This window comes from Thermobia domestica, chromosome 17, assembly GCF_964235325.1.
Source record: "Thermobia domestica chromosome 17, izTheDome1.hap1.1, whole genome shotgun sequence".
Classification (NCBI taxonomy): Eukaryota; Metazoa; Arthropoda; class Insecta; order Zygentoma; family Lepismatidae; genus Thermobia; species Thermobia domestica.
Window position 1 is genome coordinate 61804259 of NC_137470.1, and position 16863 is coordinate 61821121.

The window sequence follows — 16863 nt, forward strand, 5'->3', positions numbered from 1 at the left end:
CCGGAAGCAGATATAGATTCGGATCACAACCTCCTAGTGGGGGAAGTTCAAACCTGGTTAAAGACAGTCTTGGAATATGGGGGGAATCGAAAATGAACTGAGATCAACTAAGAAGTATGGACAGTGATGTGAAAGAAGAGATTGAAGAAAAATCTTACGTAATTGGCGATATGGCAGATAATATGGAAAATAGTCGGGGAAAAGTTAAATTCTACTTCACCCACCCTACAAATAGCACTGGCAAAATTATCAAGAAAACCATGGATAACTGAAGCGATTCTTAAGAAGATGGAGGAATGCAGAAGAGCAAAGACCACAGACATCAAATAATGTATAAGGCTGAATAATGAATTGAGAAGATTGACAGACAAGGTCAAAGAAAAGCACATCGAACAGATATGTGAAGAAATAATGGAATTTCAATTGCACGGCAGTAATGATCTGATGTATCAGAAGGCACAAGAATTAGGAGGCAAAGCTAGCAAATATATGCAAACGTTTGGAATTGAAGATCAACAAAATCATGTAGTCACTGACCATCAAGAAATCCTTAGAGTGTGAGAGGAATACATAAAAGATTTTGAAATGAAATGAAATTTTGAGTTTTACGTCCCACGGTTATGCCGGTTAGGCTAAAGGAGACGGTGATAATGAGTAATGAATGAAATGGTGGAATGAAGAAAGTGGGAGGAAACGGGAGAACCCCGAGAAAACCCACGCACACGGTGTTTGTCCACCACAAAGTTCACTTGGCGGGAGCAGGGTTTGAACCCGAGACCCCTAGCACCAGAGGTGAACGCTCTACCACTGAGCCACCGTGGCCCCATAAAAGATTTTTATGACCCAACCGCCCCAAAGACATTGCGACCGAAGTAGACGAAGGGGCTGATGATGAAGAAAAAGGATCCAGTATGTTGAAAAGTGAAGTAGTACAAGCCATTAAATACATGCGAAGGGCAAGGTCACTGGAGACGACGACATACCAGCAGATTTACTCAAGGGATTAGGAGACAATGGAACGCAAGTACTGACTTCACTTATTAACAAGATCTACCTGAGTGGAGAATGGCCAAAGGGTTTTCTTGATGTTACGATGATCGCATTGCCCAAGAAAAAGTAAGCAAAAAGTTGGAGCAGCGAGCACAGAACAATTAGCTCTATTTCACACACTGGAAAAATAATTGCGCGCATACTGAACAGACGGTTGGAAAGCAAGATAGAAAAGATGGTGGAGGAAGATCAATTTGGATTCCGGAAAGGGAAAGGCATGTGAGATGCCATTGGTTTGATGAGAACTATCTCAGAACGAATTCTTGGTGTAAAGGAAGAGTTGTGTTTGTGCTGCTGCATAGAATAGCAAAAAAAAAAAAAAAAAAAAAGCCTTTAAAAGGCTTAATTGGACTTCTTCAACTTCTGCTAACAAACGTCTGCAAATATGTAAAGAAAGTGGTGTCAACTTGAGAGACCGATGACTCATTTGCGACTTTCATATAGGTCAACGAGTCAAGTTGCGCTTGAATGAAGGAGAAATCGATAGTGTGGATATAGGAAGAGCTGTTAAGACAAGTATGTAATATGCCGCCCCAATTATCCCTTTGGAGATCTTGGCTTTTTGGGCTATTTTTGAGACTTTCAGTCAAGCAGCTACTGTATCGTCACTATTTATCCAAGGATCATGGTTCATACCTCATTCTCTTCAGAATAGAGCTGGCTTTCAAATGGTACCACTTGCATACTCATACCATATACCAGAAGCGGGAAAAAATTGTCAAAGTGAAAATTTCGGAGGGAATTTTTTTTCTCGAACTTTGCCCCCCCTGGACCCCCCTGTGTGATCGTAGCCATCTAAAAACTCTGGTAAATAGTACTGTGTATACTGAATGTGTGTGCCAAATTTCAAGTTTCTATCTTGAATAGTAAGGGCGGGAGAATTTTTATCAAAAATTCCCACAATGCCCCAAATCACCATAAAACACTATGATCTCAGGGAAAAAAATTCCTGAGACAGCCCTAATTACCCTAGGACTATAATCCGCCATCATTCTCTTCAGAATAGAACTGTCTTTCAGGCGGTACCATTCACATGTCTCCATCGTGTATCTAAGGCGGGAAATTAATGGGAAAAGGGATTTTTTGGGGCAAAATTTCCCTTTTTTCAACTTTTGCCCCTCTGGACCCCCCCTGTTTTTAAGCAGAAATCGGAAAAAAACTTCTGGTAAATACTATTCGGTGGACTGAATGTTTGTGCAAAATTTTAATCTTCTACGTGAAAAAATAGGCCCGCTAGAAAAATTTCCCTACCATGCCCCACTTTTACCCTATACAGAAGTATATTTGGATAAAAATTCACTGAGACGGCCCTAATTACCCTAGAATAATAATTCGACCGTCGTTCTCTTCAGAATGGAATGGCCTTTCAGACGGTATGACTCACGTGGTCCTATCGTGTATGTGAGGCGGGAAAATGACTAAAAACGGGATTTTTGGGGTAAAAATATCCCTTTTTAACCCTTTGCCCCTCTGGTCCCCCCTGTTTTTACGCAGAAATCGGAAAAAAAACTTCTGGTAAATACTACTCGGTGGACTGAATGTTTGTGCAAAATTTCAATCTTCTACGTTCAAAAATAAGCCCGCCAAAAAATAATGAACGTAGGCTTAAAAAAGGAAAAAATACATTTTAAGATTATGACGTCATCACCTCCCATGTCTGGACGCAGGACGGTCTAAAACCATACGTAATGTCTTCTACAATGTCTCTGGTCTTGAAAAACAAAAAAACAAAAAAAAACGGACGAAAAAGCTCAAATAGAAGAGAAATAACGCAATGTACCATGAAAAACGCGTATGGTACAAAATGTACCATAAGATCCCCAAAGGGTTATTCAATATTTACACTGAATGTTAAATGAATGAAGCATTAATGGGAATTGCAGATTTCCAGATTGGAGATCAGAATATTAACAACATCAGGTATGCAAATGATATGGTAATTATATCTGGAACCGAAGAAAGACTACAGGAGATGGTTGACAATATAGTTGACAACGGAAAATTATATGGAATGGGAATCAACATCGAAAAATCGAAAGTTAAGAGAATGTCCCGTGGAAATGCGCCATTACGGGTCACAGTGAAACAAAGAAAACTTAAGAAATCGATCATTTCAAAAATCTGGGAAGTATTCTGACGAAAGACGCGTACTACATCAAAGAGACCAGGACAAGAATTGTCATAACCAAAGAAGTATTCAACGATGAAAGGTCACTCTTAACTAGCAGCATTAATATTGGACTTAAGAGGAAATTGCTCGCGTGTTACGTCTAGAGAATAGCACTTTATGGTTGACACTTGGACATTGCAGAAGTTAGAGAAGAATTATTTAGAGAGCTTCGGGATGTGATGTTGGAGGAAGATGGTGAAGATAAAATAGACAGAGATCGTAAGAAACGAAAACGTTTCAAAACGAATAACAGAGGAGAGGGTCCTGAGGTCGATCCCCGCTTAGTTAAGTAAAGAAAATGTTATCATTTGCAATATTGATACTTTCGATGTATAATGACATGAAAATATTAAATTTCTGTTAGCCATAGGGTTGAGACGACGTTCTTGATTTCACGCGCTATAGAAACAGAAATACTAAAAAATGACTCAGATGTATTAACCTTGATTTGCACTGTCTGAGAATGTAACGTGTTTAACACACAATTGATGAATACTTAAAACACTTCCTTAGTAACGGCCAAAAGTATGACTGGTCAAAAATAAACATTATTGTTTCCTAGCAGTTGTGGAATTGTTCATAGTGGAATACTTCTTCTTCTTTTAATAATAATAATAATAATAATAATAATAATAATAATAATAATAATAATAATAATAATAATAATAATAATAATAATAATAAAGTTTACTATTTCCAGTACGTTTCTTAAATCCATTCAACCAAAATTTGTAAATTGGGATAATTCTTTACTATATTCGTATGTATATTTCCTTTAAAAATATCAATAAAACACATAAATAGAATATCGTCCAGGAGTTGCCACCTTTTCTTCTCATCCTTTTCATTCCAGAGATTAATCATTCAAAATTATCACTTATAAAGCAATTCATCCTTGGACAGAGTCGTAACCAATATCCTTTCCTTTTTGTATCGACTTCAATATTCTTCCTTCTTCATTTATTCTTCTCGAAATTTCTCTATTTATTTTCTCTTCCCATATGATTTTTCTATCTCCCTCCATATCTACGTCTCTAACCTTACGATGTATATATTTTATTTTATTAATGATGATAATTGCGTTTACTGTAGCAAAAGGACAAATTTGGTGAGGAGTATGTTTCGATTCTATACGAATGGTTTAATAATATTTATGCCTCACTTCATTTTATTGAGTTCTCCAGTCCCCTCTATATCTCTGCAAGAGAGGATGAGTGAAATTTGAGAATCTGAATGAAATAGATCTGGGATATTTTTTTTCGGCAGCCATTTTTTTTGAAAATATAACAGATGTATATTACTGACTCAATGTCGAATGATCACTTTATATTCTTAGTGTTGTCCCATACTATTGATTCACACTCTACGACACAGTAGAAATCTGCTTATTTTTACTTGTGTAAATTTCTTCCCATGTTTATTAGCACATTACTAAATATTTTGTAATTTCATATCAGACGATTATTTACGAAAGGAATATGGAAATACTTCACAAAGCTGGAAACACAACTCTTTGTTTTCATTAGCCCTTTCCCCTCGAATTTGTTTTGACACAGCAAGCTGTACTGCTCGGATTTATTTTGAGATAATTTTAGTGATTTCTGCTTACTACCATTTCAATACAAATAAACAACCACATTACAGAAAATACCTTTGTTTTATTTAAAAATACATAAGAAATTAAGCATAAACTGCCCTTTTACATATCTGTTACCTATATTTGCGCTGTGTGTGATATTTTTCGAAACATTTACCTGGATGCAATCCAGGTTTTCTGGAGCACGTATTACGAAAATACACAGTCCCTCTCCTCCCACCTTTTACTTTTCTATCACTGCACACTGCACAGTCTTTGGACTTGCTCTTTGGATTGGAATATATAAAATGTGGTGCACCATTCAGTCTTTCTTCCGTATCTGTAGACGACGGCCTCCCTCGCTTGCGTTGTGTATTTCGGACATTGCCTACCAGCTGAGTGATCAACTTTTTTCTGTAGTCAATATGGGCAACTCTTGGATTTTGATTCATTTGTCTCTGCGTGTTGAATAATAAGAAACTATTCACAATTGCTACCTCTAATAGCCAGAAAAATAACTTTCTCTACCATTTCACCGATTTACGCATAAAACTGGCAGCAGTTGTCGACTAAGAAACGGCCGAGTAAGGAGTTGAATAAACGCCCAAAAGATGGCAGAAGTTGTCGACTAAATCATACAAGCGGGGCTCTGTCGACATGCTAGTAATTAAAGCGTCAAAATTAGTGCGGGGTAGGCCCGACATACGAGCGGAAAGGAAAATTTCGAATGTCGGGGCTCTCGCCGCATTCGAGGGGAAATGGTTAAGTAATGTATATATATATATATATATATATATATATATATATATATATATATATACATATATATATATATAAATTCTCGATAGTAATGAAAATGAAGTTACCTTCATTGCACTAAGTGTACTATATCTAATCCTAGCATAATATTTGTTCTTTGTACAGGAAGAATACGTTCCATTTTGGACACAAAGGGCACCAAAACTGTCACCAATCAAATTAGTGACCCCAAAAACTATGAATTCGAAACTAATGTCAATCACTTTCTATTATTTTTAAATGTCAACACCCTCCATTAGGAGTACTAACGTTGGTTGAATTTGGATTTAAACTTCATCCGAAATGTCACTGTTTATCTCAGCGAATAAGACAACTAAGTATTCAATGCTAATATCGATCATTTTTGATCATTCATATATACCGCACCCTTTCCCTTCCAGCTGCAGCATCAAAATGAAATGATACGAACTATACCATGTCCGAACCTCATCTATGTTCAAAAATTTGATCGCGACCGGTTGGGTGTTTCAAAATTAAGTTGCAAACGTAGTCGCTTACATTTGTATTTATATTTTATGTATGTAACCCTTCTCACTCTTCGCCAAAATTGTAAGGCTGATTTTGGATGTGAACTACATCAGAAGTGTCACTGTTCATCTCAGAAACACTACAAATTATGGACTCGAAATTAATATCAATCGTTTTCGATCATTGTTTATATATCTCTTCTCATCCCACTCTCCCTCTAAGTTATGGCATCAAATTAAGACTTAAGAAACACCATAGGTCCGTACCTCATAAAATTAGTTTGGCGTATACATTTCTAATTACATGATTCTTTGTGTTTATTTTAATTTCACAATCTTCTTAGTGATTATTCCACAGATTTTAAGTCAAGAAGTCTTACAAGTATGTGTTTTGGAACTAAAAGTAAAATGATAAAGACAAAAAGTGCAATGTAGCAATTAAGAAATATGTTAACATGAAAATCTTATATTTGCAATTTACATGTGTAAGGAATATTGCATTTTAATTATTTCATCATATTTTCATGGTTAAAAGAATAAATAAAAAAAAATCAGAGACCAAGTTTCCAACCCTCGATCTTCAATTTTTCTAATTTCTGTACTAAGACTCAGTGAATTACTAAGCTCAGCTACTGTCTGCGCAAGTACTTTTAGCAGCTGATACCTCTATAAGGAGGGAAGGAAAATGCAATTACTCTAAATATATACAATAATGGAGATGGATCTAGGCTTCATTTTTGGACTTAATCTCTGAAAGTGTTCTCATGTTTTTCTGAACAGCAGTGTACTTTGCTAACGGCTCCTTTCTGTATACAATATATGACTACAAAAACGTTCTTAATATGAAAATGGATATATTGATTCAATGTAACACAATCTGTACGGAAAATTTTATCATAGCAGTACTTAGCAAAAGTTACTTTTTTTTTAAATTTAACCCAATGGATTGCAAAATAACTTCTGGCCGAGAATTAAAACAATCTATAAATTTAACCTCTCGTTTTTCTTGGCTAAAGTAACAGAGTAAGATACGGATTCTTTTTGTCAATTTTCTCTTTCACTAGCATCAGATAAATGGGTTACAAGAGCAAAGTATGATTTAACTGACTACTGCTCAGTTATTAGTTTCCAAAAGTTGTCCTAACCGAGACTTAGCTACATTCAGAAAGTGAAACATGTCTATACTTATTTCTATTTTTTTCTCAGTCAAACATTTCTTCGTTCTTTCTTTTTCTCACGCCTTGATTTCATGAACGCAATTATCAAGTTAGGGGACTTCGCTGGGAATGGAAGAATAATCGATGTGTTATAGGCTATGGTCTAGGAATTCCAAGGACTCCAGTGCAAATCCACTCTACTGCAAACTAATACTTTTAAATGTACTTTGTTCTTACACGGTCAATGATAAATTTTGTTTGCTCAACGTTTTCCATAGAGTGATGAGGTGCTATAATGATACACATATTAACCAAGACAAAGGGAGAGTGGAAATAAATCCTATTGAAATACTATCAGAACCGGCCTTCCGTATTCATATTTGAGTATGTTTTTAGGCCATTTCTGTTTATTATTCTTTACTAAATTACAATTCTCGGTTACTTAGAATATAGCAAGTGATAGTGAATGATACGTTAAGGCAAATCCGGACTTTAATCCTCGAAATACCAGGTTGAGTGTATAGCGAGACTAGAGATGCGCAATTCATTACGAACTACTTGAGCACAAACAAACACTCAATGTAGAGCTAAAATAAATTAAAAACTGAGACCGAATAATCAAAAATGGCATATTTCTGCAACACCACAAAGCCAGGCCTCATATGAACAATATGAAAAGAGCCACATTCGAAAACTTGAATGTAAACTATTATCCCTTCTTTATTTTCTGCTGATAGACATCGTCAGATTTTCGTAATTTTCAATCGCTTTCGAACGCTTTACGCTTTATGTCACAACACACACACAACACATAACCTTCAACAGTGACATGGAATTCAAGAGTTCGTTTACAGATTCTTTGAGTCAAGAGAGGAAGATTTCTAGCGTCAAGGCTTGGAGAAACGTATTGAACGGCAGGAGGAAAAATAATATGATATTGGTTAAAATGTTGTAGTTTATTTGTCCAAAATAAATAAAAACGTTTTAAAAACACGCTTTCTTTAAGACTAAATAGTATTAACAAGGAAAAGAAAAATAAATTAATAAAGTAAATCGTACTAAAGAGTATAACGTAATTGTTTGTAGACTTTTTTTTTTGCTTTTTAATGAGTTTATATTAACACCTGACCGTAAAGAAAAGCACGGGGAGGGCTCTGATGTGCCAACTATTTATAAGATATGAGCTGTAAACATGCGCCGTTGAATGAGAAATTTAGATCCTGGATAAAGACAGAGGAAGAACAATATCCACAAAGGAATTAACCTAAAAATCATTCCACTGCTCGGGTATTTATACTATCTCTTTATGTACGCCCGCATATAAATATCTATCGTAGGTTGCATACATCGAAGACACTCAGAAGCAACCTGAAACGTGGGTACCTTCTGACCTGCACAATCCCTCCTCGAGCACAAAAACACAAAAGTGGTTTCGTGGGTGATTGCATCTGGTGAATATATATCTGCGCACAAAATTTGTTGGCTCATATCGACTCCTTTCTACGCGTATACGTTATTTTATTTATACAGTAAGTACTGAAGTATGCGAGAGCGCTTTAAATGCTTTTGTTTTGAATATTTCATAAACATAATTTATGTTTTAAAAATTAAAATTAATGATTTGACATGATCGAATTAAACCAGTTGCACAACTGAAGTAAGAATTAGCAAAAAAAAATCACTCGGGTACTCGATGCACACTGTACAAACTCTTTAGTTTTGTTTTCAGCAAAAAAGAAAGTAGTAGAACAGACAATTTATACAAAACTACTCGTCTCTCTAGCATTTAGAAACCTGTGTTAGCTCCTAAATATGTTCAAATTATTCTTAACGACTAAATATTCCGATTACCTGAAGGATTCAATTTACGAATACAAATGTAACAATCCCACACTCAACTCTAACTTAATTATAATACGAGACTTGACAATGATATCAATGAAAAAAAAAGGAAAGAATCAAAGAACTGTGAGGATAGGGTGGATCTTCGAGAACATCTACGGACAGAGTGCTTTTCATTTGTCCACCACAAAACCTACTTTGTAAGAGCTGAGATAGAATCAGAGATCTCATTGACTACTTTAGCACTTAACCACCGTACCCCCTACGGAACTTTTCAATAAAAATATGTTTCAATCCATATAATAGGTGCATAATATCATTGTTCAAGAATACAGTGCCCACCCCGTATGCGAGGTGTATCTAGTTCAACGCGAGTTTTGTAGTTTTTGCGGTTCGTGCGTTTTCTCAAGTTTCTCTATTTTCCTCCCCAATTATATTTTAGCCACTAATTTTAATAATTATTCACTCTTATAAATTACCCATCTCTCTTAACCCTCCGCTAGAAAAAAATATGTGACTTCCTGCTGACTTCAGTTAATACATTTCTGTCAAAGTACAGAAGAAAAGTTACGGGATTATGTTTAGAATTTTGGTCATATTTTATTTCATGTTGTTGATTGTATCTTCATAGTTCATTTTAGATAGTCAGTTGAGATTTTGATCAGATTGGAGGCCCCTATCCACCTGGAGGCCCACGACTATAGCCCCTCTAAGCCCCTCACTTAATCCGGCCCTGCCAAAACTTGATGCAAATTAAATCCAAACCTCCGATGAAAATAGTAACTAAATATTAATAATTTGCTTTACTCTGCTCCTTTTAGGAAGCAATATGATTTTAACACTAGTCGACCTAGGTTGGATTCCAGAGTATGTAAGTGTAATGTCAGTGAGTTTTCTTAGCGCTTTATAGTTACTTTTCACATTCACATTCCATCAATGATATCATAAATATTTTTCGTCATGAGTAATTCGTTCCCTTTAACCTACACGGCATAACCGTTAGACGTGAGGTTTCTAGGTTTTAAAGCAACAAAAACTATCGAAAAATAAACAAAATCTGATATATCCATTAACTTGCACGACATAATGGTAATTTATACATTTTTTCGCTAATTTCTTGTGAATAAAGTAACCGTAACCTTAGAATCCTTCTGATTTAGAAATTGCATTTTTTGTATACACCTAACTATTGTATAGAAGTTAAATTTGGGTGTGTTAGCAATGGTCGCTTCTTTCTGACTCGACACGTTCAGCCTTAGTTAATAAAATTGAACAATTGTTATTTTTCTTACTTCTAAATACAAAAGGGGGACAAGAGTAAGGATTTGATTTATATAAGTACTACCACATTTTGCCTTTCTGCTAGAAAACTACAAAATAAAAAAAAATACATTAAAAAGAGGAACAGTATGGGCAGCCGCCTGCTTTATTGTGAAACATTATTGAAACTTTTCCTCTTTCATATTTTAAAATACTATTCTACAGTTAAATTTCAGTCATAAAAGATGCAATATGAATCCACCTGATGCATTCGTAAATCAACGCAAATCCTTATGCATCTGACATATTTACCTTTCCGGGCAGGGTTAGATACATTAAAAATGACGACTTGCATGACATAAACATGACAGTTATTTCATGTTATAAGGGATAAATAGAAAAGAAATAGGTTGGATTTTGAACTCTCATTCTAAAATAGCCATTATATAATTTGTTACATATTTTCGGATATAACAAGGGAACATTGTGATGCATTTGCACCATTTTATATGATTACATATCGTTAAGTCTTAGGTCTATCATTGTTTAGATTAACCAATTTTTAAGACTTACTGCTCTGTTACTTCATGAATTATGCTTGTATGATATATGGATCCTGCAAAACGTTGTTATCAGTTAAGAAGCTTCATCAATACCTTCTGATTAAGGACACCTTATGCAAAATTCATTGAATGCAAGTACGAAATGTATAAATGTTGCTAACACGTGTACTGAAAATTGAATGCAAATATACTTACCATTCAGGGCTCAAATCACAGTGAATCGCTACTTCATAACTAACAAGAGTGTGGGCTGCACTTCACCATTCACGGCGGATACTTGGCCAAGTACCAAGAGAAATATGTCGCAACTGTCAACAGGAAACGCCTAACACTTCCAGACATGACTAAGTGTCAACATAATGCCTTACTCTTAACACTACATTGGTTCGTCCGGCAGTTTCCTTCTAAATTCTGGATATTAAAATTAATAAATATATTGATTGACCTGCAAAAGTATTGAATTTTATCAGGTGAAAAGAATAAAATGCTCTAACACTAGACTAATATTGGCTTTAACACAACAAAATAATCCTAGTTGATACCACCGTTATTTTGTTTTCTACTACTCTTGTATTGAAACGTTACGTTGATATTTTGTTATTGTTTTTCATGTCTTTTAAAGTGGTTCTACTAAGAAGTTCTCGGAAACTTCTGTGATTTGAAGAGGTGACCACGGTTATTATTTTCCATCGTCACTTTGAGTCGGAAACAATTACATTGTGAAGGACTAATCAATAATCTTTATTTGTTTCTAGAAATTATTTGAAAACAATTTTAATGGTTCAAAATGAATAACATTGTAATATAAGTACTACCCTAGCGTGCTGTGGATCTCATAACAAACATGAAATGGATATGCAAATATATGGTTTCGTTCTTACAGAGAGCAAACGTGTGGGGTAAAACCACTTAAAGTGTGTTAACGACGCTATTTAAAAACAAGTCTAATATTCAATATTATTGGTTATTTTCTTTGATTTGTTATTATATTAATCTGGAGTACCCTAAGGGAGGATAAACTTACTACTACTACTACTACTACTACTACTATTATTATTATTATTATTATTATTATTATTATTATTATTATTATTAATAATAATAATTTTCTTTACTCCTTATCTAAACAGAAGATATAGTAATATACCAATCATCCAAGCATACAGTTTTTCGTGTCTGTTTACCTTTACTCTTGTGTTTGCAGGAAGTTTCTTATTGTATCTAATATTACGTTTTTCTGTATTTTCTTTATGGTTTTCGCTTCAATTCAAATTGTTTCAGGTGCATTGTTCAAAGTCTTATGAACCAGCACGTTATCCGACGTTTCTACTGGTATTATTTTAACATTTTTGCCCTTCCAGTGTTCTTTTTATATTTTATTCCAGTTGTTAGTACTTGTTTCCTTTTTCTTTTCCTCCATGCGCGTTCTGTAGCTTTGTTATCTTGTTGTCTTTGGTATTGAGATGTTTATTAAATGTACTTTTTCCTTCTCTTTGCTTACTACTGTAACGTTTGGCCAGTTACAATGTACTTTTTATTGGTTAGTATTGTTCTGCCCCAGTAAAGTTTCTGTTTGTCTGTTCCTAATACAGATTCCGGTTCGTATTTATAATATGGTACCTCTTCTGGTTTGTGCTTCATTGTTATTTCTTGATGCATGATATTTTTCCACTTTATCCTACCTTTCCCCAACTGCGTTATCATTGAGCATCCACTGGTGATATGTTGTATTGTTTCTTGATATATTTGACATCTTCTGCATTTGTGCACTCTTAAAAGTGGTTTCGTAAATCTAAGAAAAAATACTCGGATTTGAGAACGTCCGTTTCTTACCTGTGCACCAAGCAATACATTCTTAAAAGTGAGATTTCGATTTTCGCAAATCATTTTGAGAAATAATCACTCAAATGAGAGGAATTATGTAAACTAAGGGAGGAAAATAAAAAGTAGGAAAAATATAAAAGATGTCGGTGTTGTCAACTTAGAAATTGTTTCTACATAAAAGGTAAACACTTTTTAGGTGCAAAGTATTCCCCAATTACTGTGTATAAAAATGGATTTATTGAAGGTATTTAGCATCTAGTCTTCTGTGGCGGTATGTCTTGATCACTCAAAAACCATAGGCGGTATGACTTCATCACTGAAAACCAAGAGGTGGTATGGCATATCAATGGATACCGTGTCACTTCGACCACTGCATCTACAGTTATATTGTTTAAAATATAACACATTTAAAACTTCATTTCAACGCAAGAAAATTCCATGAAGACCACGAAGACTTGTATTTTAATTGCGTTACTTATTCCTACTGCAACAGACAGTTGAATATTTTCCTTATTATCACTGTCCACTTTCTCAAGACTTTTCCTTTTTATCGACGTGGGTTTACCGAAGATTCTCTCGTTTCCTCCAACATTGTATCAATTTCTTGATAATTCAGATAAAACAATTATCCGTCTCCTTCAGCCTAACGACAATAATTTCTGCTGGAGTGTAACGTCCCACGTTTATGCTACGAAGCTTAGGGAGACATAGGGTTGCCAGACGTCCCGGTTTTCAATGAAAGAATTAACTGTCCCGAAAAATGTTTTCGGGACTCTATTTGTCCCGGTTTTCGTTCTTCACATTGAAAAAAAATATCAGCCTGAAAGAAATAGTACGTCTTGCCTAAAAACGGAAGGCTTTCGGAAGATTTGTCTAGCTAATTAATTTTACTAAAGAAACAACAAGAAGTTTGAAAATCACATCCATTGTTTCGTCCTATGGGTTGTTTAGCTTTCAGAGGGAAAAAGGATTTTAAAAATATTCAAGAGGGGGCATACGTTGTGGGAGTTGAATATCACTTTCAATGAAAAAAAAATTTCCCCGATGGCAGGCTTTAAGTACTAATTATTACACACCTAGGTAGGGTGACTGGGCCGGTAGTGATCACCCTTTCAGTAGTGGTTACCTAGGACAATAAATTTGCAGTACAGACGTGTATTAGCCAATAAGCTTTAGTTTTTCATTTTTACTGTAATTCCTATTACTCTTTCTCTATACTGCACCCCTAATGGATAGCTTTTTTACTTTGAGTATGGGTCTAGATGAGGTTCTTATGTGTATATGGAGAATTATTCCAATTTCCAAATTTTGAAGGTAAGGAACCGCTCGATTTATTCCTCTATTTCTAGTTTATTTTGTAAGTATTGTGAATCTTTTTAATATGTAAGAATTCAATAACGATCAGTTATTTCAAAAATATATTTACTTTTTAAGCTTGAATTGTTGCAGACGTGAGTTTTAGGGGTGACCACTACTGAAATATAAAAATGACTACTTTTTTAGTAACGGTCACACTAGGTGACCATAAGTGAAAGCACAATTTCAGTAGTTAGCACAGAAATGACCAGAATAAAAATTAGTGGTGGGCACAAAAGCAGGCTTTTGGTTTTTGAAAATTTTCAAAAAGAAAAACGGTTTATCGGCGGACCCGGTTTCGGTTTCCTTCGAAACTGGTTCCGGTTTTCTCCAAAATTGATTATATTCCTGACAGAATAGTATTTCGTTGTTCTCCGGAAACCGCTTCCGTTTTCACAGAAATAGAAAGTTTTATATGTTTTCCAAAAGTTTTCACCGAAACCAGTTTCGGTGAAAAACGAAGTCTGTTTAGGTGAAAAAAGAAACCGGTTTTGGAGAAAGCCAAGACCGATTTCGGTGAAAAAACGAAACAGATTTTGGAGAAAACCGAAACAGATTTCGGTGAAAAATTGAATCGATTTTTGAAAAAAAAAACCGAAACAGTTTTCGGTGAGAAACTGAACCGATTTTTTGGATAAATCCAGAATTGATTTCGGTGAAAAAACCGAACCGGTTTTGAAGAAAACCAAGACCGGCTTCGGTGAAAGACCGAACAGTTTTTTTTAGAAAACCGAAGAAAACCAAAACCGGTTTCAGTGAAAAAATTAACAGGTTTTGGAGAAAATCGAATAATATACAAAACACATACGAATAATATACATACAAAATAATATTCTATACCGCACCGCGTTTCCACTTCTCGAATTCTTTTGTTTCTTTCAAGAGATGTTACTGAAAACTGTAAAATTAGTGGCACCTTAATTTCGTTGTATGGAAGACCCTTAAAATATGATTTTCTGACATTGAAACTTTATGTATAAATGTAAAGGTACATAAGCATAGCTTCGCTATAGGTTTACGTGTTTTTTTTTTCTTTTATAAATGTAACATTTTACTTAAATGTAATCATATTGTAGTTTCCTTTTATGTGTTTATGCAATTCTTTATTTTCATTGAATATTGTAGCTAAATAATATTATTTAGTTACAATATTACTTTGATAACACTAAAGTATTGATCATTTCAATGTAAACTAAATTTTACCAAGAAAATGTAATACAAATAAACACAGTAACCTATAATAAGTGTCACCTAAAATAAGTGACCACTACTGAATATAAGAATGACCACAACTAGAAAAAAGTGGCCACTACTAGCAAAAGTGATCTTACCAATGAAGAATTACCACATTTACTTACTGCTTCCCTTAATGAATGAAAACTATGGTTGCACTGAAAGAGAACAAGATTTTCCTTTAGCTGAATAGAAACCACCACTCTTACATTAAAACACAAGTGGCAAAAAAAATACCAAAATAAAAATTTCCTTAAGGGTGTCCACTACCGGCCCAGTCACCCTACTTCAATCGGCAACACAGAACTCCTTCATTGTTGAAATTTAAACAACAATGTTGGTATTCATCTCAGTCGCTGCGTGTTAACCGCATTTAAACTGTCTATTTCGTCCTGTTTGCAGTCTTCTGACAAACAATTTAACAATTAAGCGTTTTGTCCAGCCCAGAGGGTGTAGAGTAAAGTTTCCTTTGTTGATGTATAGAGAAGCCAAATTTTCAGTTTTTTTGGGGGGGGAGGCATAGGCGCCGACTTGAAGAAAATATTGGGGGGGGGGGCAAAACAATGAATAAATATATAATCATATTCAGCCGTTTTCTATCAACTGCTGGATAAAGGCCCCCTTCCCTCCAGATCTCGGTCTGCTGCATCTGCTCCACTGCTAAATTCATGACCGAAGTCAAATTTGTCTAAAAGCATTAAAACAAATTCACGTTCAAACTCTGGGAACTTCACTGCACAACATTGATCTTCACTTCTCATATCAGTGTTACCATAGTGTTGGTTGAAGCTTCAGGGCCATTCCATCGTCACGGGCAGGACATTTACACTACATTTTTGATGCTTTAATGTTGTATATTTCTAAAAATACAACACAAATCCTGCTAATTGTATGATACATGAGCAGTACAGACTTAGGAGTATATGTAGCCGATGTTTTCAGTATTTTTTTCTGTTTAGAGTAGAAAATATTAATTCCTAAACGTCTGTCACGGGTGGGGACAAAAAAGAGAAGTGGCTTTCGACACACCAAGTGAATGTTACAAAACTCTGTGAATTCTTAGCTCAAAATGTTTTTATTTAAACGGAAAAGTATAAATAATGAAATTTTTACCAAACTTTACTTAAGAGAAATTTGCCAAATATTTATATTAATGAAAAAACTCAACTTTACTGTGTTACGGGCGGGACACATGGTTGTCACGGGCAGGACATCGTGTGAATCAACACACAAAATCTCAATAAGAATGATTTGAAAACTGAAATAAAATCGAAAATAGGTCAATTTCTGCTGTTCTGTTATATCATTGTACACAAATAGTTCTATTTACTTTACTTGGGACTCGCTTTTATCACATAATATAAAAATATGTAGTACACTTATTTCTCACCACCTACACTTTAGGAAATGGTTTTATTTGCCCATTTACACGCACCTTGTAGGGAACTTCGTACAACACACTATCTAACAGTATATAAAATAGGTGCTGTATCCAGTGCCCGTGTCGTGGAAAATCAGCGCCCGGGGCGAGAGTATACGACGGCGC

The 16863-nt window shown here is 34.9% G+C and overlaps 1 long non-coding RNA gene across 1 annotated transcript in view; it reads right to left on the reverse strand.

Moving 5' to 3' along the window:
* LOC145674405 (uncharacterized) overlaps window positions 1-11304 on the reverse strand; it is a 75159-nt gene extending 63855 nt beyond the window's left edge. The window contains exon 1 of the long non-coding RNA XR_014128921.1: window positions 11100-11304. This is a non-coding gene — a long non-coding RNA (uncharacterized LOC145674405). The remainder of the gene's footprint in view (window positions 1-11099) is intronic.
* Window positions 11305-16863: the final 5559 nt, after the last annotated feature.